The sequence below is a fragment of the Triturus cristatus genome, chromosome 8 (assembly GCF_964204655.1).
Source record: "Triturus cristatus chromosome 8, aTriCri1.1, whole genome shotgun sequence".
NCBI classification, from domain to species: Eukaryota; Metazoa; Chordata; class Amphibia; order Caudata; family Salamandridae; genus Triturus; species Triturus cristatus.
The window spans coordinates 1,406,577,288-1,406,590,649 of record NC_140591.1 but is presented as its reverse complement, the minus strand read 5'-3'; positions in this window follow the sequence as shown (position 1 = coordinate 1,406,590,649).

The following is a 13,362-nucleotide window of genomic DNA, read 5'->3' as shown; positions in this document are numbered from 1 at the left end:
TGTGGACAGGGTGCAGTGAATGTGAAAAGTAGTACAAGTCCTGATGTGTTTGGCATGTCCTAATAGTGAAATACTGCCAATTTTGTTTTTCACTATTGCAAGGCTATCTGTTCCCATAGGTCAGAATGAGCAGTTGGTTTATAACATCTTATAAACATAACTGACCCTGGGAACAAGATAGGAAAATAAAGTTTAGTATGCCTGAACTCAGAATGTTAAAGTGCATCTTCTAGTGTGGGTGATTTTACATTCTGTGTTTGAAAATACCACTTTTAGAAAGTAGGTATTTTCTTGCCTAACCATCCAGTGTGCCTCTGCTAGGTTTGTGTATTGCATGTCTGGCTTGTGAGTGACAGGGGCTGGAAGAGGGCAGCAGCTCCGGCAGTCTGATGAGTCAGGGCTGGGCTGAATGGACCTGGCTTGAATTTAGAGTAGGGGGAGGAGATTTCCTTTCACCTGGCTGGGCCAGGTCATCCTTCAACAATGCTGTCTCCACCTCCTGTCAGGAAGCTGCACCAGTGAGGAAAAAACTGGTTTTGGCTGGGTACAGACACTCTCTGCCTTCATAGAACAAAGGATTTGTGTGTATAAAAAGGGGACCCAGACCCCAGAACTTAAGATCACTTCTGGGAAATCAAGAGGAACCTTTGCCAAGGAGAATAGCTGGAGAAGCTGAGGATGATTCCTGCCCCAGTGCTGTTTGCTGTTTGGGGTTGGCCTGCAGTGGCTACTTGCTGCCAAGTAGAGGAGAAAATGACTTTGCTGTTGCTTTGTCATCTTGAGGTAGATCTCCAAGGGCTTGAAACTGAGCTTGCCTCCCGTTCTGAAGTCCCAGGGACACAAAGACTTCACCACCAGCTCCCCTGAATTTCCTTGCTGGGAATTCTAACCTGCAAAGTGGTGCCTGCTGCTGTTTAGGACCTCTAGAGACTGTTTTTCGCTGGGAGCTGTTTTCTATATCCAAGTAGAGGTATATCTATATGCACTGGATGATCTTCTACTACAGGAGCATAAGGCAGCACAGCGTTTATTTCTGTTACAGGTATAAAAGGGGTAGAAATTAAATGATGAAATGAACCAGAATGTCAGAATCATAGGTGTTTTCCTAAGACAAGGGTTGATATTTTTGTTTCCCCTTGTGGTTAAGGTCTCCCTCCCTGCTGTTCCCTTCCTTTCCTTGCTATCAGACATATGGGATATCAGGAGGTGGACCGCAATATCTTCAATACGATCCCGAGGATTCAGTTCTGACAGAATTAGCGGCACACGAATATTATCCTCCTGGTCGTATTGAATGTAGACATGGTTACCTTAGACGACATACTGGCTGCCTTAGCACAGGTGCAAAGCGAACTTGCGTCTTCCAGAGCCGAAACTGCCGCCTTACAGGCTAGGGTGGACAGTTTGCAAAGAAACCCATTTGATGCAGGTCCTACGGTTTCATTTCAGGCCCCGCCTATTGTAATGGAAGTGCCCACCTTGGTTCCCCTGGCTACTCCTGAGCGGTTCCATGGGGAAATTAGTAAAGTACAGGTGTTCCTCACGCAAATAGTGCTACACTTCTCATGTAGGTCCAAGGCTTTCACGACTAACCACTCTAGAGTTGCTTTTTGGGATTCATATTTAGCCGGGGATGCAGCTCAGTGGGCTGTATCTTTGGTAAAGAGAGATGACCCACTACTATATGACTGGGAGACCTTTCTAGTGGAGTTCGAAAATAATTTTAACCCGCGAGCCACCTCTTTCACGGCAGATAAAGATTTATTGGACCTCCTGAAGGGAACCGCGACTTGATTGCATATCTGAATGGCTTTTGTAGGCTTGTGACTGAAATGGATTGGCCCAAATCCAAGCAATCCACTATATTTTACCATGGGTTAAAAGAAGAGCTTAAAGACGTGGTGGCTCAAATCGATCCTCAACCTACCGGATGTATGACGTTACAACGCATGCTTTTACACCGCATGCCGTTACAACGCATTTTTTACACCGCAAGATCTGTTACAACGCCAGCCTTTACAACGCATGCTTTTACAACGACGTACACTAGATGGAGTGCTGACATTAGAAATGTATAATTTACTATTCTAACTCCAGTCCACGTTGCAGTAGGGAAGGTGTTTGGATAGTAAAACTACACTATTTCTAATGTTAGCACGCCATCTAGTGCATTTCGTTGTAATAGCATGCGTTGTAATGGCATGCGTTGTAACAGATTTCGCGTTGTAATAGTTTCGTTGTAATGGTAGTGCGGAGTAAAAGTTGCGTTATAAAGGTTGTTCACCCAACCTACCCCTTGTGAAGCTTTGATTGATCTGGTACTATGGTTGGATCACCATCTGAGTGATAGAAGAGGAGAGAGCCGAAGGAAGGAAAGGCTGATGACCAAGATGGAACGTCCCCGGACGTTTGAGACCCGTGTGGTCCCAAAGCATGAACCCATGGGAATTAGGACAATAAGAGCCTCCTTAACCTCTGAAGAAAGGGATAACTGATAAAAAATTTACTTTGTATGTACTGTGGCCAGAAAGGACATTTCATCAAAGAATGCACCATAAAAACAACATTTTCGGCCCAGCAACAAGCAAGTACCAGTGGTTAGGGTGGATCTTGCATCGGGAAATGACCATGCTTGAAGATGGAAGAAGGGACCTCCTCAAGCAACAGTTACATCCCTTCTTTGGTAAGAAAAGAAACCCTGCAGAAGGAACACTTCTTTATTCAGCTTTGTCTCTTGATACACAATTAAGCTTTGTCTCGTGATATACAATGAGTGGCATAACAGTGAAGCAACGGTGGATTCTGGAGCTACAGGGTGCTTAATGGATCGGGATCCTGCTCAAAAATTGAGTCTATACTGCTATCCAACTGCTGCCATATTGACATTATATTCTGGATTACCATCCTTCTGGTTGCTTTCACTGTTCTGTATTTATTTTCTTCACAGCAGAGGTTAGGACTAGAGAGAGCTACGTGGCCTATTCTGTCGGCCCCTGTTAAACCATCCACCTGCATAATAGGTTATATGTAATTCTTGTAGGCAGACTTGTCTCATTACCTGGAAGGTCTTTTATTGTCTTTATGTATTTTCTTATTTTCTATATCCAAGTAGAGGTATATCTATATGCAGAGCAGAGGATTATCTTCTACTATAGACAGCTCTTGGAGCATAAGGCAGCGCAACGTTTATTTCTGTTACAGGTATAAAAGGGGTAGAAATGAAATGATGATATGAACCAGTATGTCAGAATAATAAGTGTTTTCCTAAGACAAGGGTTGATAAGGTTTTTTTTCCCCTTGTGTTTCAGATCTCCCTCCCCACTGATCCCTTCCTTTCCTTTGCACGCTTTATCACATTTTATATCTGTTTATTTGCTATCAGACATAGGGGATATCAGGAGGTGGACCACAATATCTTTAATATGATCCTGAGGATTCTGTTCTGACAGCCAGACACATCCAGTCATTTATACTTATAGACACTTACCCACCCACTCATGTGCTCACACACTGTGTCAATCAGCCATACAGCTACTCACATACTGTATTCACTTACCCATACTGTCACTCATACAGCCACTTACTTACTTATGTAGATACTAACACATGTACTCACTAACCTATACAGTCATTGACACAAGCACACACTCACCAGGACAGGCACTCTCACATTCACCCACTCATCCATAGAGTCACTCATACCCACTCATTCACCTACACAACACTTATGCACCCAGTCAGTCACCCATAAAGCCACTCACATACCCCATCACTAACCTTTACATGCTTCTCATATATCCACTCACTCACCCTGACACACCCAGTCATTCCCCCATACTGCAACTTATACACATACTAACACACTGATACAGCAACTCAAACCCACTCAACCAATCATACAGTCGCTCACACACCCACCCACATAGCCACTCACATATCCACACACTTATACAGTCTCTCACAGAGCCACTCTTTCACCCATGCTGCTATTCACACAGCCACGCACTCACGCATACAGCCAATTACATACCCATACAGCCTCTCAGACACGGACTCACATATGAATACACACAGTCACTCACATAATATATGTTAGAAATAGTATCACTCATTACTTGGACACAAACTATACTATTTTAAGTAATGTAGTACTTTACTATATAGACTTAACACTCAAAAATTTTGAAAACACTTACACTTAATAGATGATGTAATGAGTGATGTCATCAGTGAAGTAATTTAAGATGTCATGAGTGATGTCATCAGTGATGTCACTAACCATGTCATGAGTAATGTACTATGGGCCATATGTAGGAAGCCCAATACCGGTCGGTAACGGCCGATTTTCGGTAAAAATCCCGTTACCGACCGGTATTCAGGCTTTTGGTATGTAGGAGGGATATTTCAGGATTCGGTAATTTACCGAATCGGTAAAATTACCGAATCGGTAATTTTACCGATTCGGTAAATACCGAATCCTGAAATGAGATGTAGGGGTAGTGTGTGGGTGTTGAGTGGATTCGTTATTTACCACCAACTAAAAGTTGGTGGTAAATGACGAATGTCTTAGAAAAAGCATTTTTTGGCCCTTAGAAGTGTGCAATGTGGCAGACATACATGCCCTTAGGGCATGTATGTGTGCCACATGTGCACACATGCAGGAATCAGGGGTGCAACAGGGTGTCACTGTGACACCCTGCCACCCTTGATTGTGCTCCCCCATTACCGAATCGGTATTTACCGATTCGGTAATGGTAACTGGCTTCCCATTGATTCCTATGGGCCTCCTGGCCCATAGGAATCAATGGGAAGCCAGTTACCATTACCGAATCGGTAAATACCGATTCTTAATTACCGACCAATTCCGAATCGGTAATTTTTACCGACTGATTACCTACATTGCATTTACCACTTCATAAATACCGAATCGGTAAAATTCGGTATTTATGAAGTGGTAAATGTAAGGCTACCTACATAAGTCCCTAAGTGAGGTCATAAGAAGTGCATTGCGGGGGCATACACATGTGAATTTCTCTGGTTTTATATGAGTGAAATCTGAGCCTAACTATAACGACCCTGTAATCTTTGTTTTTTTCAGTATCTATGTATATATGTGTGTGTGTGTATATATATATATATATATATATATTATCTACTGGCGGTCGCCAATAGATAGTTATAGTTAGGTCCGTGTTTCCATAGGAAATCTCAAAATTCTATTTTGAACAACTTTGGCGCCGGTTGACGAATCTTCGCGAAATTTTCAAAACTAATGGGGCGCTCCGCTCAGCTCCTACCCTGAAAGTCTCGTGGTGATTCGTCAAGCGGGGGCCGAGAAAAAAGGGGGGTCCCAAAACACGTTTTCCCCATGCATTTTTCCATAGGACCTTTAGTCGAAGGTACAGCCCGAACGGCTGAACAGAATTACTTGAAATTTGGCAGAGAGGTAGTCCTCAGGTCAGGGAAGTGCCTTTTGCAGGTCTGGTGTCAATCTGTTCAGTATTTCCTGAGAAAATAGCATTTAAAAGCATATAAATATCTATACACGCGCACCGTGCGTGCACGGTGCGCGCGCGTGCGCGCACGGTGCCGTGCGCGAGCGAAATTCTGATTGGTTGTTAGATATCAGTCAACATTCGAATCGGTCGAAATCAGGAAGTGTCGGCTGCCATTTTGTCTCTCGCACTGAAAAGGAAAGGGGGAATAAAGGTGGAAAACGTGAAAAGGGGGCAGGGAAGAGAGTTCCTGACCCCCTAGCCTTTGTCAGGGGGTCACAGAAAGACCCCCATGGGTGAAATAAACATTTTATTTTTTTCTATAAAAATTGGGGGGTGCGGGCATGGTGCACGGTGCGCGCAGCGCACCGTGTGCCCAATGTGCGTGCACGGTGAAAAACCTTAAAAAAAACAAATATATTAATAAATACATAACTTAGCATTTAAAAAACCGTACAAATTCACTTAAAAAACCATAGGATTCACACACGTTATAGTTAGGAATTAGCATTTAAAAAACCTTGCAAATTCACTTAAAAAACCATAGGTTTCACACAGGTTATAGTTAGGTGGACATTTCACTCGTAAAAAACCAATGAAATTCCCCCGTTAAAGTTAGTTCAGATAACTATAACTCGCGCGACCGTCACTCTATGACAAGGATGATGTCATCAGTGATGTCATGAGTGATGCCACTGACCATGTCATGAGTGATGTAATATGTGACGTCATGAGCAGTGGATTGCGGGCGCGCGAGTTATAGTTATCTGAACTAACTATAACGGGGGAATTTCATTGGTTTTTTACGTGTGAAATGTCCACCTAACTATAACCTGTGTGAAACCTATGGTTTTTTAAGTGAATATATATATATATATATCGCTACCAGTCTCTCCGCAAAAAGAAAAGAGCGTGACACAGCTCCGGGGGATCAAAAGTAAGCTTTAATGTTGTAAAAGCGCTGGCAATACAAGGGCCCCTGAAACGCTAGGCAGACGCGTTTCAGCCATAGATTGGCTTTCCTCAGTGCCCTTTCCAGTATCCTCGATGTTCCAGGGAGACTGTTTCTCAGTTGTTTTAAAAGTGATCACACCCCATAACGTGATCACTAGCTCCTCCCATGCCTCACAACTGCAAGGCACCTCGCGCTATTCCTGCTGCTGCACTGCATTCTGGGTGCTGGAGTCCACCTTTAGAGCCCAATACAGTGACGGGACTTCTAATACATCACGTGATGCCTCCAAACAGTGTTGGCCGGTGCTCCCTCGCCGCTGCAGCCGTTCAGCAGGTAAAGTCCTTCGTTTGTCCCCCTTAATCAGGCAAAGTAAATTCTGCCTACTCTCTCCCCAATGCAACAAATTCCACCAAGTGGGGCACTGGGGGGGCGATGCCTCCAAACAGTATATATATACATTATATATATATATCATCTACTGGCGGTCGCCAGTAGATAGTTATAGTTAGGACCTATTTTCCATAGGAAATCTGCAACATTCTATTGGGAATATATTTGGTGCCGATTGACGAATCTTCGCAAAGTTTTCCAAACTATTGGCCAGCTCCGCTCCACTCCTACCCTGAAAGTTTCGCGGTGATTTGTCAAGCAGGGGCCGAGAAAAAAGGGGGGTCCCAAAACGCGTTTTCCCCATGCAATATTCCATAGGATCTGTAGTCGCAGCTACAGCCCGAACTGCTGAACGGAATGACACCAAATTTGGCAAAGAGGTAGTCCTCAGTTCAGACTCGTGCCTTTTGCTTAAATGGTGTAAATTCGTTCAGTAGTTCCTGAGAAAATTAGAGTTAAAAGTCCCGAACCCTCCCGAGCATGGCTCCCATCCTGCCATAGCAAACTGCTTTGGTATCTCTTCCAAATACCAAAGACGATTGCTTTTCCACACGGGGAGCAGCATGTTAGCTGCTCCCCATGTGGAGAAGCAATGCCAGCTCCCGCAGGATGCGAGGAGCCGGCGGGGCCAGGCCCCGGGGGATGGGGTCCCCGGGGCCATAAGTGGCCCCGGAGGGCGGCCACGCGGCCCCCCTCCCCAAAATTAAATTTGTTTTGGGTGGCACAGGAGCTATGCAGCACCCCTCCATAAAAATTTTTTTTTTTTTAAAAAGGGCCATGCCCCGGGGGATGGGGTCCCCGGGGCAAATTATGGCCTGGGGAGGGGGGCCACGCGGCCCCCTTCCCGTTAAAAAATAAAAAATATCAAAATTGGGGGCAGGCCCTGGGGGATGGGGTCCCAAGGGCCAAAAACAAAGAAAAAGAAGGGGGGCTACACAGAGGGGGGGGGGAAAGGATCGGGCCGGAGGCCACGCCCCTTCCTTACACCACTCTGCAAACACGCATCCTGGCGCATTTGCAGAGGGGGAACGAGTTCCCCTTCAATACTGGGGGTCCCTGGGGGCCAACTAGCCCACCAGGAACCTCCAGTATGCGCCAGGGGGCTGCGTTGCAGAGAGGTGTAATGAGGCTACACCTCTCTGCAACGCAGCTCCCTGGCACTTACTGGAGGTACCTGGTGGGCTAGTTGGCCGCCAGGGGACCTCAGGATTCAAGGGGACTTAATCTCCCAACTTAAAACGCACCACGGGGCGCATTTGCACAGTGGTGAAGGTAGGGGGCGGGGCCTGAGGTGATACTGTGCAAACACGCCCTGTGGCGCATTTTAAGATGGGGAATTCATTCCTCTTCAATCCAGAGGTCCCCTAGGGGACAAATAGCCCACCAGGTACCTCCACTAAGCGCCACGGAGCCGCGTTGCAGAGTGTTGTAAAAAGGGGTGTGGCCTCTGAACACCTCTCTGCAAGGCAGCTCTCTGGCGCATGCTAGAGGTACCTGGTGGGCTAGTTGGCCGCCAGGGGACCTCAGGATTCAAGGGGACTTAGTCCCCCAACTTAAAACACCCCACGGGGTGCGTTTGCACATTGGTGAAGGTAGGGGGCGGGGCCTGAGGTGAGATCTGTGCAAACACGCACTGTGGCACTTTTTAAATTGGGGAATTAATTCCTCTTCAATTCTGAGGGTCCTTGGGGACCAACTAGCCCACCAGGTACCTCCAGTAAGCGCCACGGAGCTGTGTTGCAGAGTGTTGTAAAAAGGGGCATGGCCTCTGAATACCTCTCTGCAATGCAGCTCCCTGGCGCATACTGGAGGTACCTGGTGGGCTAGTTGGCCCCCAGGGGACCTCAGGATTGAAGGAGATTAATTCCCCAACTTAAAACGCGCCACAGGGCGTGTTTGCACACGTCACCTCAGGCCCCTCCCCCTTCCTTCACCATTGTACAAATATTCCTCTAAAATCAGCCGAACTACAAATTCCGATTTAATCACCTGTTATCAGGAGAGAACCCAGGGTTGCATCTTTTAGCCCAGCACTGACCCTGAAAAGTAATTCTAATCGTACTTACCAGTAACTTGTATTTCCTTCCATAGGAATCCATTGTGTGGTTTTCACCAGAAAAGTTTCTAAGTGTCTATTTTCACAAACTAAAAATATTCCTAAAAAATCGTCTGTATGACTTAAACACATTCTTTCAACTGTTTACAGGAGGTTGGCCAGTGCTGGATCCAGGATCCACCACTGAGTAAGAAAAAGTAACGATAACACTACTTACCTGCTAAGTGAATTTTCTGCCATAGGATAACATTGGTGATTCTAATATTCCTTAAAAATCACTACTGTAACCAAAGCGCTTTTACTGAACTGTTTACAGGAGATGTCCAAGGACTGAATCTAGGATCCAGTCTTGTGGTTAGAAAAGTAATCCATAAAGTAACTAATTGCATTTAACTAGAAATTCACATTGAGCTCAATGTTGCTTTGTGTTTGAAAATGTGTTGCCTATTGCAACAACTGTAACTACTGTACTTAAAAGTCTGTTGCCTATTTGCCAATTATTTTAACTAAAGTAATTCGTTCTGAGAAAGTATATTTTGTATTGTAATGTATAATGTAATTATAATGTAATTAAAAAAATATATCAAAAAATAAATAGTTTAAAAAATGTAGTAAATCAGTATTAAAAAAATCAGTATAACAATGAATACATTCAAAATTGTCATTTAGAAAACCTTTGATATTTACTGAAAAAACCATAGGTTTCAGGCCTGATATAGTTAGGAATTAGCATTTAAAAACCTTTGAAATTCACTGAAAAAAACAGAGGTTTCAGGGGCGTTATAGTTAGGAATTGGCATTTAAAAAACATTAGGAATTCACTGAAAAAACCATAGGTTACAAGGGCGTTATAGTTAGCTGGACATTTGCCTCGTACAAAACCCTAGAAATTCCCCTGTTGTAGTTAGTCCAGCTAACTATAACTCGCGCCCCCGCTATACACTGCTGATGACGTCACATATTACATCACTCGTGACATGGTCACTGACATCACTGATGACATCACTGATGACATCTGAAATGACATCACTGATGACATCACTGATGACATCATCCATGTGATAAATTAGTGCATCTTCTCACACCCTTTGATATACTCAATCAAAATTTCAGACGTCCATTCTCAAAACCATAGATACTCCAATACCAATAACTACATACCCACTCATTGACTCTTAGATCTACACACACATCCACTCACTCACCTGTACAGTCACTCATACTTACAGTCACTCAGTACAGGACTTTCATATGCATTTATGCACCTACATAGACACTCACACACCACCAATCATCCATAGAGGTACTCTCACACCTAGTCAGTCATGCAAATAATTAATCACACCCCCATTTACTCACCTATGCAGTTATACACACACAAGTTCACTTACTCATAAAAATAGTACCACATTCTTACGCTCTTATACAATCACTGATACAAGCACACACTCATCCATACAGCCACTCTCACAATCACACACTCTCACATATACCCACTTATATACTCTTACACACATATATACTGCCTTTCACATATGTAGTTACTCACACATGTAGCACTGAGATATGCATTCAATCACTAACACACCCATACATACACTTACCCAACCATACAGTCCATCACAGATGCACTCTTAAAACCATGCACCCATAGAATCACCCACTCACACATGTATGCACAGAGTCACACACTCCCCACCCACACAAACACTCAGGCACCCAAACAGATACTCAGACAACAAATCAATAACCCATAGAGACACTCATATAGCTATTCACAAAACCATGCAGCCGCTTATACAACAACAGACAGATACTAACATTCACACAGTTTAGTCTCTAGTCTGCAGTAAGATACGTTTAATGACTCACCTATACAGTCAGTCACACACCTACTAAATCATCCATTCACACACTTATAAACCCACTCATTCTTCCATAGGTTTTTCCCTATATATATATTGAACATATTTACAGAAACACACACTCACTGGATGACGTCATCAGTGATGTCATTTCAGATGTCATCAGTGATGTCATCAGTGATGTCACTGACCATGTCATGAGTGATGTAATATGTGACGTCATCAGCAGTGCATTGCGGGGGCGCGAGTTATAGTTAGCTGAACTAACTATAACAGGGGAATTTCCAGGGTTTTGTATGAGGGAAATGTCCAGCTAACTATAACGCCCCTGAAACCTATGGTTTTTTCAGTGAATATATATATATATAACACACAATCCTCTCCCATAAAGACGGATCAGGGGACACAGCGGGGCTTTAGTTGACTTTTATTAAAATGGATTCCGGCATGACGCGTTTCGGCAACAGCCTTCCTCAGATGCCTCCATTACATAGTCAAATCTCTCTTAGTTCGATTTGTTTATATGCGCCTCCTCCCTCGGTGGTGGGGCGCACCTGGGTCGCGTTATAGGGCAGCTCACTCGGTAATCCAGATTGCAAAGATTACTGTCCCCACAATGCAGCATTTCGATGGCTTGAATGCCTGGTAAAATGTTCCTTTCACCCGAGACACCAGGAGAGGGATTTGGTTGTAAAATTAAAATAAAAGCCTCCTATCCCCTACTTTCAGCCTCCGAACATCCAGGGGCTGGAGAGTGATGACGCTCGTACAGTGACCGCGTCAATACATACCATGACGGACCAGCCCATGCTGATAAACTCCTTGCTTCCCAGTGTCCGGTGGCGGGTCCACGACAATCCGATCCCTCGGTCGAGCTCCTTTGCCAAAGTTAGTCGTGACCACTTGTTGAAAGGGTCCCTTGCACGCGTGGTATTGGCAAAACACACCACATATAACACACAATCCTCTCCCATAAAGACGGATCAGAGGACACAGCGGGGCTTTAGTTGACTTTTATTAAAATGGATTCCGGCAGGACGTGTTTCGGCAACAGCCTTCCTCAGATGCCTCCACTACACAGTCAAATCTCTCTTAGTTCGATTCGTTTATATGCGCCTCCTCCCTTGGTGGTGGGGTGCACTCGGTAATCCAGATTGCAAAGACTACCGGCCCCACAATGCAGCATTTCGATGGCTTGAATGCCTGGTGAAATGTTCCTTTCACCCAAGACAAAGTGGAGAGGGATTTGGCTGTAAAATTAAAATAAAAGCCTCCTATACCCTACTTTCATCCTCCGAACATCCAGGGGCTGGAGAGTGATGACGCTCGTACAGTGACCACGTCAATCCATACCATGACGGATATATTTATATACATATCATTTACACTTCTGCAGCTCAGGTATCAAACAGCAATGGCTCTGGAGCTGGCAGACAGATGCAGTCTGCATCAAACTATGTCTAGGGGCTCTTAAAAGAAGACACAGTTTTGTACTCTAGGGACGCCAGTTCTTTTGCTGCTTGTTGCTGTTTGTGGGTGCGGGGGGCCTTGACCACAATCTCCAGCCTGCCCTGTGGCATGGGTTCCGCCGACGCTCATCGTACGCGCCAGGAGGGGCTTAACTACCGGACAGGACTCCCGCAGCCCAGGCCAAGGGTTGGCCCGTCTGCACCCGTCCGAGACTGACTGAGGCCAGGCAGGGCAACTCCCCTTGGTTCTAGGTCCAGGGTTCAGGGTACTGGGTTGCAACATTCAGTCCTCTCTCATATTACCTCTGATGAACACTGTCGTCGTGGGGAGCACTGAATTCTTTTTCCAGTCTAATATACTCCTGGTGGAAAATGGTATTACAGCGTGTGCAGAAAGGAGGACTTGTATTGGACAGTTGATAACACAGTGTTTTACACTGAACTATATGACTTGGCCCACCATAAAAGTATTTTTATAACCTTTTAATGAATTTGTAGATTTTAATGGTTCAGCTAAATTGTGTTTTGCTTTATTATTTTTTTATGAGAACTGTACATTACAAACACTAGTTTTTTATTTAGAAGTTTTTGGGAATATATAGTGCCACTTTTAACATCTCTTTTAACTCATTGTTTTTTATGTGATTTTAGCTTGTATTTTGTCTATTGTACCCAACTCTTTGCACTCTTGCACTTGGCACCTGGCACTTGGCACTTGGCACTTTTGCACTTGCCACTTTAAATATAAATTAATAGTACCTAGCACTTTGCATTTCGTATCTTGAATTAGAATTTTTATTATTGTGTATTGTGCCCCATAGTGAATCACGTACATAGTCTGAGACATGTTATCAGACCCTTATCCTTAGATATTTTGAGGTCTAAATTTTTGCACTCCTACATATGGATTACAAAAATGGTTAGGCTCAAGCTTCAAAAAACCAGTAGGCGATACCCCACACACCACTATAGACTCCTTCCTAGTGCGTGCAGTCGGGGCAATTAGTGATGAAATAGATAGAGCGGAACGCCGCCTATCTATGGGATCTGGCGTGCTGGAGTACGATTGGATGGTGAGGCTAGTGGTCTAATGCAGGAGTTAAATGGACTTACCCATATTGAGCAACAAGGT